The sequence below is a fragment of the Acipenser ruthenus genome, chromosome 1 (assembly GCF_902713425.1).
Source record: "Acipenser ruthenus chromosome 1, fAciRut3.2 maternal haplotype, whole genome shotgun sequence".
Lineage (NCBI taxonomy): Eukaryota > Metazoa > Chordata > Actinopteri > Acipenseriformes > Acipenseridae > Acipenser > Acipenser ruthenus.
Window position 1 is genome coordinate 38,553,502 of NC_081189.1, and position 14,021 is coordinate 38,567,522.

The window sequence follows — 14,021 nt, forward strand, 5'->3', positions numbered from 1 at the left end:
TGTCAGATAGCTTGTCAGGTCTCTTTTAATTTAGGACAGATGATTTTCTCTAGTCTCAAGTTGGTGCCACAAAATGTTGAGTTATAAAACCAGATAAAAAATAAACTGGATCAAAACTGTCCCATTTTATTCACATATTTCCTTTTCTCCTGCGTCACATGACTAATTTATGGTGATACAGGATTCAAGTTTCTTATTCATTGTAATACATGCAATAAGCTTTGTGTTGTATAATGTGACTCAGTTAACAGTGTGGAAGATTAATGTGACTGTATAGGAGGCTGTGTGGTCCATGGGTTAAAGAAAAGGGCTTGTACCTAGGAGGGCCCCGGTTCAAATCCCACCTCAGCCACTGACTCATTGTGTGACCCTGAGCAAGTGACTGAACCTCCTTGTGCTCTGTTTTTCTGGTGAGAAGTAGTTGTAAGTGACTCTATAGCTGATGCATAGTTCACATACCCTAGTTTCTGTAAGTCACCTTGGATAAAGGCATCTGCTAAATAAACAAATAATAATATAATATAATTCTAAAATGAACTGTAAAGGTGTGTGCATTCATTTTTTTTTTTTTTAGCGGCAACAGGAGTTGCAGTTTATTAGAGATGAGAACAAATATAACCAGTACAGTCTCATTGACTGCTATAGAAAAAGTTGTCTCAAACTGTCTACAAAGACTTACTATATTTTTCAAACAATATATATATTTTGTTCTTTTTTATTATTCTTTATCGTTGTTTATAGCAAAGTTCAATCTGTTGTTCTATGGAAATCATTGGAAACATGAGCAGTGTAAAACTGTACCTAAAGTAAGATTATTATTATTATTATTATTATTATTTATTTCTTAGCAGACGCCCTTATCCAGGGCGACTTACAATCGTAGGCAAAAACATTTCAAGCGTTACAATACAAGTAATACAATAAGAGCAAGAAATACAATAACTTTTGTTCAAGTAAAGTACAAGTTTGACAAACCACAATTCAATAATACAGCAGGTAATAGTGATAGTTACATCAGGATATGATTAAATAGTGATAGTTACATCAGGATGTGATTAAATACAAAGTACTACAGGTTAAAAACTTGGCAGATTACAGTATTCTGAAGTACAGGATTAAATGCAGTAAAATAGGGGCTGATAAGAGCAAAATAAAGCATATTTACATGAAGGGTGATAGTGTCCCAGGATACAAACAGAGGAGTTCTACAGGTGCTCTTTGAAGAGGTGAGTCTTAAGGAGGCGCGGAATGTGGTCAGGGACTGGGCAGTCCTGACATCTGTAGGAAGGTCATTCCACCACTGAGGATTGCTGCATTATTTTGAAAGAAAGTGACAATAAAGCTACATGACTGCAAAATGTAAGAAGCCTTTGGCTTACAGAGATCCTAACTGACAGTAATGTTGCAATCTCACATGGGTAATATGTCTATTGTGTCAAATGACTTATTGAAGATAGGTCATGGAAACTGTCAGATGTGCTTCAGTCTGTATCTGCTTTCAAACAGTTATTGATGAGTCAAATCATCTTAACAGCTTGGGATATGCTGTTCAAACTGTCAAAACAGACCCATACTGGATCTGACTCAAACAAAAACTGAACTGAAAAAATGTAAAATGCAATGCGATTACAGACAGGGTTGTTGTGTAAATAAATCACAGTGAAACATTTGGATTTTTTTTAAGACTCTGTGATATAGAATAGAACTGGGTTGTTTTTCAAGGAACACATTTCTAGTCTCTCTTATTTTGACTTTGAACGTCTGAATGTATAAAAAAAGGATCAGTACCTATAACTTAGAATGTAACTTAAATACGGTAATTACAGATTCTTGCATCGTTGGTCCCCTTATAGTTGACCACAGTATTTTTGCACTATATTTTTGCAGTTTCACCATGCTTTCTCCATGGCTATACTTTGCATTTACCATAGTTTACCCTGGTTTGCCATGTTTGTTCATATACTTTACCATGTTTATTACACTGTGCTGTGCTGTGCTTTTACAATGGCAAACTATTATATTGGTTCCATCAGCGGTATCTTATAATTATTTATTATCTGTAATCAGCACAGGTGATCAACCTTTCATGCATCAAATTTTGCAGAAGATCATTTTCTAAATGAGGTTTCAGTGTGTTAAATGCCAGGAAATGAAGGCATGCAAGCTGTTAAGAATGCAACCGATGACTCTGCCTATACACCTTTGCTGCACAAACTTGCCTTCCACATCCTAAATAATAACAGCATAAATTAAAACTCTGTCTTAATCTTTTTTACAAATCTGCCAAAAATGTGGCTCAGACTTGTGCAGTTCAGGATGAGTAAATGTGTGTGATACTGTGCTGTTATAGTAAATCATATTTTTCGCCTAATAAACTAATACAACATGATTTACAAAGTTTCCCTTAAGAAACATGGGCTCACTTCTGCTTCTAGCTAGTTTTTTTGTCATCAGTTTTCAGTCAGGCAATTCCCAAATTGCATACATATATAATGTTTCCATGATGTCATAAAACAGTTCTTAGTAATGGTGAATTAACGATCCAAGCAAACCTCATTGATTATTCCTATTTTTGGAGTCAGGGCTAGTCGCACACTCAATAAAAGTATAATATATGTTAATAGGACATGCACATTTTTGTTGTAGTTGAAGGCTTCTGTGAAGTGTCTAGACATTTTTTGCTTCTTGTTTTAAAATAATAAATGATTCTCAACCCATTGATTACTGTCCATATTTGATTAGAAAATGGGTTTCTAATTGCACCTCTTGTCAGAAGCAGTGTATGAGTCACAATAATACTTTGTGAACAGGATTGGGGTGAGGTCAGATATATGCAACCATCCGAAAACCTTTAGAATATTCAAATAATGCAACTAGATAACAAAACAAAATGTACTGTGTTCTCATTTTGTGCATTTCTGAACTTAAGACTTTTATTGTGGTATTATGTGACCCATTCTCATAACCAAACAAGACCCCTGTGGTTTGTAGCTTATGTCAAGCACAATTGCTTACGTTTGAGGATTTTTGTTAACCATTCTAACCTATTAGTAACAGCCACGCTGGAGTTTGCATAGCTGTTACTAATAGGATATATAACATAAATTAGATATTTCATTTAACATCGTGTAATCAAAGAAACTACAAAACAATATTGCAAAAGTCTATCGGAAGCCATAATACTAGTACAGTATCACATTAGTATGTGTCATATCTTTCAATTTTTGTCAATTTTTCGTTAAGTATATGGAAAACTAGAAAGCGGTATGTAATTCAATATGTTAAAGTAACATTATTCAGCAGGTTTCATTCGACTTTATGAAGCAAAATTAGTTAATTCTATAGGGTGATGCAAAACTGCCATAGCTGTAATTAACATGGTGAACACACAGTGAATCAAATTAGGGCTTGACATTCTTCAAGCAGCAAATGAAAAAACTGACATTTTTCAAGCAGCAAAGGAAGTCATAATGTATTTACAGCTTCAGTTGTGCTAGGTAAAGTCTGACTGTGACCTTGTTTAAACAAATACCAACATCCACAGTAAAGGGATGTGGGAGGCCTGTATGGGGTTTTTGTTGATAAATATCTGCTGAGGTATTATTTCTCATTAAGTCTACTTTTTTCCCTCACGTCCACACACACACAGACACACACGTACACAAACACACACGCGCATGCACGCACGCACACACACACACACACACACACACACATACACACACACACACTGTAAAAAACTAAGATATATTGATACGTGGAACAGGGTTGAAAAAAACCCCCACTACAATCACTTTTTCTTCCCCTGCAGAGGATAAAATCCCCCAGGGACAGTGATGTAGTCATACGTACATATGTCACTCCTTACTTTTTCTATATATCTAGAAATCTGCTCATTCAACTGTGATGAATAGTGGTATTAACATTAAGACTATTATATTCTGGGGATATATGGGGCTGTCAGTCTAACTCTGTAAGTTTGTTTCTTGGAGAGTGGTTTATAATTTAGTACCAAATACATTTAAAAACAAAATCAAAATAAAGTTTCTAAATATAGTATCTTTATTTAGTATCTATATAAGTAAAAGTTCATTTTTAATAATACAGTAATGGGGGTTTCCATTTTAACTACAGAAATGCAGTTTTCGGTTTCACTGCCTCTTATTACCCTAAAACCTGTCTAGCAAAACATCAGTCTTTATTTTGTCTTTCATCAATATACTGTAAACTTTTTTCACTTACATTTCCTTACTCTTAACATAATTAATACTTCATGTCATTGAGAACCACAGTAGGACCTCTCCCATTGCACAGCAGCCTGATACAGCCCCCTCTTGTCAAAGGCCAAACCGGGCCGCATTTAGGGCCGGCCTTAGTCTGTGTGGGGCCCTAGACGGTGACCCCCCCCCCCCCAAAAAAAAATCCCAATTTAAAAAAACAAAAAAACAGCCCCACACATTATGTCAATAAAACGGTAGGCTACTTTTCACCTTCAGTAATCAAGTAGGCAAGCCATACTGCATGTGTGCTGTCACTTAAGTGAAATAAAAACTGTTTGCAAACGTTATCCTTTTTATATAAATCTAAAATTATATTTGACCGATCTACTTATCAAATCCACGTGTAACATTTCACATTTGGATACTGCACATTCAGCTGCAGTTTTGAGTGCTTTTTAATTTTTGCTGTGTAAATTACACTAAAACAATATGCTCAACAAAACATCATGACGTTTTTTTCTAGCCAAGAAGCAGCTTTATTTTATACCACGCTGCATTTACGAGTGTATTTCCAAACATTTAATTTGTCGCAGATACCTATTCAGACCATTGGGGTGGTGGGCTGTCTTATTTTAATACAAACTATCTTGATTTCATTATCGATTAACAGTAACCTACTCACTTTAAGAAAAGCCTCCAGTAAATCTGTCCTGCGCCGTGTCTTGGTTTTCTTTGGTGGAATGTAAAGAGGGACAGGCTATTGTATATTTTTAAATATACATTTCTTATGATCGAGTACACTCACATGAGGAAATACGTCCACTTTGTCAGTCAGAAAATGCAAATGTGGTAACGCTACATTGGTAAGCAGAAATCAATATTTTGGAGGTGATTATTGTGAAGAGTCCAAATCATATTCATTTGCTTCCTGAAGCAGATTTTTATTTGGCGGTTTGTCTAGCTACGGCAGCAGAGCTCCTTATTGCTGCTTGACTTGAATTTCTTTATTTTTTATTTTCCTTTTACAATGGCTCGACTCATACTTGCGAGGGGCCGACACAATACTGGCGAGACTGTTTAGACTCTGAAGACGTCATACAATTTGTGACGCTCACGGGGCCCCCTTAGATGTGGGGCCCTAGGCGGTCGCCTTGCCCTAAGGCCGGTCCTGGCCGCATTTATCCTAATTTAGCTTTTGCTTCTCTCATCCATATATTCATCTTGCCTGTTTAGCCCAGTTTTGGACCTGAGACCCCTTTGCTGGTGTCTGTTGATTCTACTTCATTTTACAGGGTAGAGCCCAGTGATATTCCTATTTCTAAGCTTATGATAAGCAAGAACATAAGCTGGCTTAAAAATACTAATGCATCCTCTCAACTTCGTAGTATTGATTGCACAGAGGAACTGTGACAGGGCAAAGAAGAGCCAGCTCCTTTGTTTGAGAGAGAGTTAGTTTAGGAGAGAGAGAAGACTGAGAGCAGTAGGTTGTGCTCCCTGTTATGGTACCGAGATAGACGTAGCTTGGGTACTGTTTTGTGTCATGTGGAAGAAAAAGAGGTCAGTTAAAAGGTCTTATTATTTGTTAAAAGGACTTAGCCTTCCCTCATAGTTAGTATAGGACAGAGTTAAGGAGTTAGGTTTAGCTCAGTTCTCCCAGAGGGAGATAGGTTTTTGATTTGTGTGTTTGTTTAAATCTTTTGTTTGTTTTGTTAAATAATAAAAGTGTGCAAAAGCGCTGGGTGCAAAAGCCTGGGTTTTCTATTTCTGAGGCTGACCAGCCTTGACTGCGATGCTACTATGCCAAAGGAACCTAATGCAAGAAAAATGTGCATTACGGTACTGAAAAGGAGAACTAGAGCATAAGGCTTCTGGGAGTTCTTTTTTTTTTTTTTAAACTCCCACAAGTAAGTCCTCAGTAACCAATCGCTGTTTCTCCAGTGACTCACATGCATGAGACCTCTTCAAATGGCATGCAGGGTCCCACCATAAGTGCAGGAATAATCAACAAGCAGTTGGTGGACTTTGTTCATTTGGATCTTTGAAAAAAAATACCAATGAAAAAATGAAAATGAAAAGTCGGAGATCTGTGAACTGATGGTCATACATGAATTATTTTGAAAGCTATATGTACTGTATTTTAAAGCGTTGATTAGCACTCCTTTGATTTGATACTGTTTTTCTTTTCTGAGAGGAGACAGTATTGATACATGATGCCTCCTGTATAAAACAAGTAGCATTATTTCCTTACTGTCACACACACACGCACACACATTAGTTCTATTACTTCTAAAGATAAGACAGAATGTCAGAGGCAGTAGTGGAGTGTTGATAAGTATCAGTTGATGTAGGGAGTTTGCTATTGATACAGTAATCTAATCTTACCTTTACTTTATTGTTTATAATACTCCAGCCTTTTATGTTGTGAAGCCATATGGATTCTAGGTCAGAGTAAACAGTATTGTGAAATGGGTCTCTGTGGTTCTCAGCCACCCAGCCATTGCAATGAGAGTTTACTGTTGCTCTATAGACAATAGAAAAGAGACTTTGTGGATTGTGGTACATTGCATTGCATCTGACCTTTAAAACAACGTTCTCAGATCTCCAGCACTTACACCTTACACCTTAATGTGCATGGGAGTAAACAAGCAATGAAAACACACGTTAACTGTTTTGTGACCACAAACAGTGTGACTAACCTCTGACTAGAAAATACTCAATTAGGAAACATAATTCTAAAAGAAAAAAAAATAACCAAACAAAATGAGAGAACCCAGGAACCTGTGTTCTAGCGAGCAAAAATAAGAAAAGTGTACAGAGTCTATTGTAATCGTCTAAACTAATGGTGGGCAAGCCGCGGCCCGCAACGCAAATACCTGCAGCCCCCTCGTCCATCCGAAAAAAGAAAGAAAAAGAATCCCGCGGCCCACGACACATCTACCTGCGCCTCCCTCATCGATCAAAAAATAAATAGAATTAAAAAAAAAATCCCTAAGAACGAAAGTGAGTTAATGCTCTCTTCCATTCATGAACATAAAATAAAAACATAAATGTACACTGTTTCTTTAAAAAGTGAGTAATACCAGCTGATATTTCCCTATAAAACCCTATTCTTAATTCTATGATTACAGGCTACTACTGACGTCAGTACTATCCTGTAATCCCTATTGTGACGACAGTACTATACTGTAATCCCTATTATGATGACAGATCGCGCAGATATTTCTGATTACAGGTGCGATCTGACGTAAATGGAATGAACATTTTTTTTAAACTTTTTTTTTAATTATCTAACAGTTTCAAGTGCTTTGACAGTTCAAGTAGACAATTTTCAAATAGAAAGCTTATTGGTTAAAAAAAAAATGCCGGAGTTCCGTGACATCTCAAGGGGACTCGGCCTTCAGGGAACTCCTTGGTGGCTTTTTACTATCTGATTATGTACAGTAGCTTGTACTTTATTCTCTCTATAATTTAATGTGTGTTGACAGAATGCTGTCACAAGGTATGACATTTCAGTTCATGTGAGAGTTTTGTTTCTGATTAAACCCGTCAGTTTAGTTGACTACTTCTCTGTGGTAATAATTATAGTTTTAAAGAAAGAAGAAAAAAGAAAAAGAAATTGATTTATTTGTTACCAGGTTAGGTGAAAAAGATGGTGGAGAGCCGAGTTCATCTGCTACTTCAAAAAGTGGTGAAGGAAGTGTCAGAAAACGAAACATTGGTGATGAAGGTAGGACTGTTCAAGAGAGCTGGGAGTTGGATTTTTTTTTTGTTATTGACCATAAGGGGAAGCCGTTTGGCCTAATTTGCAAGGAAGCACCGTCAATTCCAAAATGGTTCAATATTCAGAGACACTACGAAACTCGCCATTCTGCATATGAAGCAAAGTTTCCTTCGGGATCTGCTCTACGCACTCAGTAGCTTGCAGTGCTTAAGAGTGGCCTTGCTTCACAACAGCAAGTGCTCAAAAGTGCTGTGTCGCAAACTTTGGCAAGCTATCAGAGCTGTTTGAGGGATTAAATGGTTTGTATGAAGGAGTAAGATAAGTTTGTTTTCATGTTTAATGCACTGGTTCAGAAATAAAATGTTTTAGATATACCAACATGGTTCCCTCCTGATACAACTGGAGAAAAGCAAAAAATTGCTTTTGAAAGTACATCCTTTAAGTCGCCACAGAGACACCAAGAAGCAGGCCGGTTTTCACACATGGTGCCCACAAAAGTGCTTCTTTTAGCGAACCCAGTCCAACCTACACAAAAAGCCACAGGCACAATCTTTGCTGTTTAACAGTACTTTTTATAAATCAAACTTTGACTGTGATAAAGGGATCTATGCTTGTCTTGAAATCAACACTGTGTAGTTTGATGTCACAATTTTCTTTTTCCTAGTGTATTTATTAAACATTACTATCATTAACATTACTATCATTAACCAACAACTGTTCTGTATCTTCAGAACCTCTTGGCTCTTTATTTAAATCTTTGCAAGTTTTTTTTGTTGTTGTTTGTTTATTTCCATGCTTGTTTGTTATGTCTTGTTTCCTGTTGTCGAGAGACTGTACTACACAATAAGCAGAAACAATTTGTACTTATCAATTTATTATATTTAATTCGGAATACAGAAAAAATATAGTGTACCAGCCTTATGTCACCTACTACTGTACATCAGTTATGTAATGATAAATACAGACATATTTAAAGATATATTCCCTTTTTTTGTTTTTAGTATAAGGTCATCATACAAGATCCCTGTATGGCAGGTATTGGGAACTCATCTGACGCCTGAAGTCCTACCTGCAACATGGGAACAAGTTTCAGCTATGGTACATTTGGCACAGGGATTAGCATTTTCCACAGTTTTTTTTTTTTTTTAAGCCTTGGTTATGGTCTGCATCTTAATCAATCTGAAAAATAAATAGCTTTATTGTTTGAGAATTTTCATTTAGCTGAGTACTTCAATGTTCAGGTCTTGCAAGACGCAAAGCAACTTTCTTTAGCAACCGCAGAAACAACTACTGTACAGTCAGTACTTACATATCCAACCGTATAAAATTTTGACTTCAGTGTTAAATGAGTGTGATGCATATCTGATTTTTTCATCTGATCTGAGTGTATGTAGGTGAGCATGTTGTAACCTGCCCCGGACCACCCAAACAACTTCTGCCCTGCGCGCACACACACACACACACACACACACACATTTCGTATGGAAAGAAAAAATATGACTTGGGTTTGAGGAACTTTACAGGGAGACGTTAATTCTTTCATTGAAATTTATTAGCGCATGAGTTGGGGGAATAACACAGCAGTAAAAGACAAAAACTTGTCTTGTTTGTTAAGGGAACAGAAAAAAAGATAGAATGTCAAAAAGGTGAAAGAGCTGTGTTTTAAAATAAGTAGGCTTCCATTTAAATGTACGGTCAACAGAAGTAGTATTTTAATTCAGAACGATATGATTCTGAAAATATCACTTGCCAAAAGAGACAACTGAACACGTGAACTGTAATGCAGTACATACCTTTAAATCCGGTACGTATTGTAGCAGTATGTAAAATTCCCCATTAGCGACCCAACAGCAAAATGAAATCAAAATGTTTCCATGCACAGAACTGCATAAAACATAAAAGGCAATGCAATTTAGCAAAAGATAAAAAAAAAAAACACAATTTCCAGAATTAAAACAGTATCCAAAGTCAGTCTTCAAAATTGCAGAATGTAGTGCTCGATAAGGCCCTTAAGGCCACGATACACAATGCAATTTCGGTGCAATCTGATTACAGCATGTGATTGCATGGTTATCGCATCATTATTGCACCGTGCAATCTGGCTCAATCGGATTGCATCCTATCGCAAGCTATCGAGCGGGGCTCTATTTTCATGCAATCGGATACAATCGCCCTGGACAAGTATCCAATCAGTGAGCAAGGAGGAGTCACATGACAACATCTACTCTAAATAACTTGAACTTGACAGGAGAGAGCAGGAGAAGCAATTTCCCGCTCTGCTCCTGTACTCATAGTCATACACATGAAACTGTGGTAAACTGGTAAAAGTTTTAAAAGTTTTCTATGAACGTACAAGTTTACAAGCACCTGGTCAATTTAAAGAAGGAATCTATGAAAAAGACCTAGGAGTTTATGTTTTCTCAGAAATCTCTTCATCTAGACAATGTGGGGAAGCTATAAAAAAGGCCAACAAGATGCTTGGATATAGGGAAAGTAATGTTAAAACTTTACAATGCATTAGTAAGACTGAATATTGTGTTCAGTTCTGGTCACCTCGTTACAAAAAGGATATTGCTGCTGTAGAAAGAGTGCAAAGAAGAGCAACCAGAATTATCCCAGGTTTAAAAGGCATTTCGTATGCAGACAGGCTAAAATAATTGAATCTGTTCAGTCTTGAACAAAGAAGACTACACGGTGATCTGATTCAAGCATTCAAAATCCTAAAAGGTATAGACAATGTCGACCCAGGGGACTTTTTTGACCTAAAAAAAGAAACAAGGACTAGGGGTCACAAATGGAGACTGGATAAAGGGGCATTCAAAACAGAAAATAGGAGGCACTTTTTTACACAGAGAATTGTGAGGGTCTGGAACCAACTCCCCAATAATGTTGTTGAAGGTGACACCCTGGGATCCTTCAAGAAGCTGCTTGATGAGATTCTGGGATCAATAAGCTACTAACAACCAAACGAGCAAGATGGGCTGAATGGTAAACTTTCTTATGTTCTTAAACATTTTAATAAAAAATAACAGAAGGGGAAATAAAACTACAAAGTAACTAACCAAGAAAATGTTAGCAAATTAATTCAAAGGTACGAAAGGTGAGTTATTTGTGGGGTTTAATAAAGTGTATACATGTTGAGTGTTTAAAACGTTAAACTTAAACCCCCACAAATATTTCACCTTTCGTACTTCGGTAACGTATAAAATAACGATGAAAATAATATGCCCATCAATTAATGAGACAATTACTGCTGTTTACTAAGAATAATAGCCTACATATATGCTGTATGTTCTATGCGTACATCAAAATATGAAATAGGCGTATACAAATACTCTCGTTCTCGCTTCCAAACACCCTCTATATATAATGCATCGTATCCGATCGCACCTTATTGCACACAGAGCGATCAGCGTCGACTGCATGCAATCACACAATCGGATTGCATGCGATCGGATTGCACCGAAATTGCATGGTATATCGTGGCCTTATGTCACAGTTCACTTGCAAAAGAAAATACACAAAAGCAACTAAAGATCACAGATTTAAAAAAAATGCATCACAATATCTAAAACTGTTTAATGATTAACTTTTAAATTTTGTTATATATCCGAGTGCTGACTAGTTGTTTTCATATGCTGCCGGCACCCTCACATTTACCCTTTGACTGCTCTTATGCATCCTATACTGGGAAGTGCATGGCCTTGGAACAGTTAGAAAGATGTGTTTCTTCCACAATTTTGTGAAAGGCATGGGTTAATTTGTCTGACAGGTGTGAATTATACAGTTTGAAAATAATCAACCGTATTTATTTTTTGTTGCAAAATTTTTTACATAACATGTACAATAAAAAACCCTTTCCTGTTCCATGAATTGAATGACAAAAGTGTACTGTAACCCAAAGGGAAAAATGCCAAAAAACAAAAACTGCAACTTATAACTCAAAAGAAAAACAAAAAACAAAAAAAGCCTTTACAACACTGAAATGTGTAAACCTATTGTTTGAAAGTTCTAAGGATGTAACTTTACCGTTGTAGAGTACGTATGTGATTTTAATTTTGAGTTGTTACACCATTGTAGCATTGAGTGAGTGGTTATGTTTTATGGAGCTGAACCACGTATGGGTTATCGATTCGGTTCTGAAAGTATCTACACATAAACTAAACATCACTAAGGGGTCAGCCTGTACCTCAAGCTTTACTTTGCTGTTTTGTTATCGCTGTAAGACTCCGAATGACCCTGAGGGTAGCGTCCTGGGATTCATGTCTGGGCTGGGAATATGCGGCTTTCATAGTTAGGCTTCCAGGCCATAGGCTGGGAAGCCTATTGTTATTGCTGTGATTGTTATTGTTATTCTTCTTCTTCTTCTTCTTCTTTCTGCCAAAACTTGCTCGAAAACTCACTAGGTTGGTAGATGCTTATGGGAAGATGGAAAATGCTAATGAACATATGTCGTGAGTCACATTATTTGGCCACCATATTTGATTGAAAAAAACATTTTGCCTAAATGTAAAAATTTGTTTTTCGACAACCACTTATTGCAGAGTGCTGAAAGTTGGTATAGTTATTGAGGGATTGTCCATGATTAACTGGTGTTTGTAAGAAGCTGACAGGTTGTGTGGTATGGCGGCCATGCTGCATGACGTCAAAATCGCACGGTACTGCGGTCATAATCACAAACTACAAAGATCTTCTTCTCCCAAACTGCTAGTCCGATTGAAACAAACCCAATGGCACATATGATCGTAGTGTGGTTGTCTTTAAAGGGTGTTAAAGGGAAGATGCTACATTAAAAAAACATGGTGGCCACGTTGGATGACATCATCAACATACAAAACTGGCTCAAAAAACTTTGTCTCTGAAACTGCTAGTCCGATTGAACAAAAATTGGCACACCTTGAACACATATAGCAACCCATGTATGCTCTGTCAAAAAATGTCATTGCCCGTGACCTTTGACCTCTCCTAAAGGTCAAATGTAAAACTGCCTTATAACTCATAATAGAGTGCACATGGGGTCATGGTTACTATGTAAAAATGCCATTCTGCACTATTTGCTAAAGTGTTTGGTACTGGTACTGTTACTGGCATTCTGCACTATTTACTAAAGTGTTTGGTACTGGTACTGTTACTGGCATTCTGCACTATTTGCTAGTGTTTGGTACTGGTACTGCATTCTGCACTATTTACTAAAGTGTTTGGTACTGGTACTGTTACTGGCATTCTGCACTATTTGCTAGTGTTTGGTACTGGTACTGCATTCTGCACTATTTGCTAAAGTGTTTGGTACTAGTACTGGTACTGGCCCTGGAAGCCGTAAAGTTGCTGGCAACTCTAGTTTCTTTTGTTTTTAATTTTAATTCATTTCTGAGCACAAAGGAGTTACAGAAATATTTATATTTTGTATTAGTTTGGTTTTATCAGGGCTAAGGAAACTAACAAGTATATATTGCAATTGGCATAAATTTAGTTAAGGGGAAACAGATACCAGTAGTTTATTTAAAAATTAATATGATTAGGTTAAGGAAATAGTTAAATGTAAGCTATTCCAGGAGCATCCTGTACATTTGGTGGTATAATTACCTTAAAGTGAATAAATTCTATGTACATCTTGAGGCGAGAGCTATTTGTTTATGCAGAGTTTGTCTGTAGGTACTCCTTGAGTCTCAGATGTTCCTGGAGTCTTTCAGTAGGCAAATTGATAACCTGCAAGGACATGATCTCTCATGTCCTTCAGCAATCATCTGTTAGTTTGTTGGTCACAAGATGAGCAGAAGCAATGATTTTATTGGGGGTGTGATATTGGGTGTCCAAGCTCTGTATTCAAGGCTGAAAATCTGCAATGACTTCTAGCTAATGAAAAACAATACATTTGGATATAGTTATTTGTAATATAACATAGTTATATATGCAATATTACAATTTTAAATTCTAAGGGGAAAGTTATAAGAAGTAGGCAAACATTTCATTACACTGAAGAAGACACTAGCCCAAGTTTGTCTACCCGACTTAGTTTTATCTTAAAGGCCAGATTTAACATTTTTAAGTTAGGGAGATTTTTTCAACTAAAACTACCACAT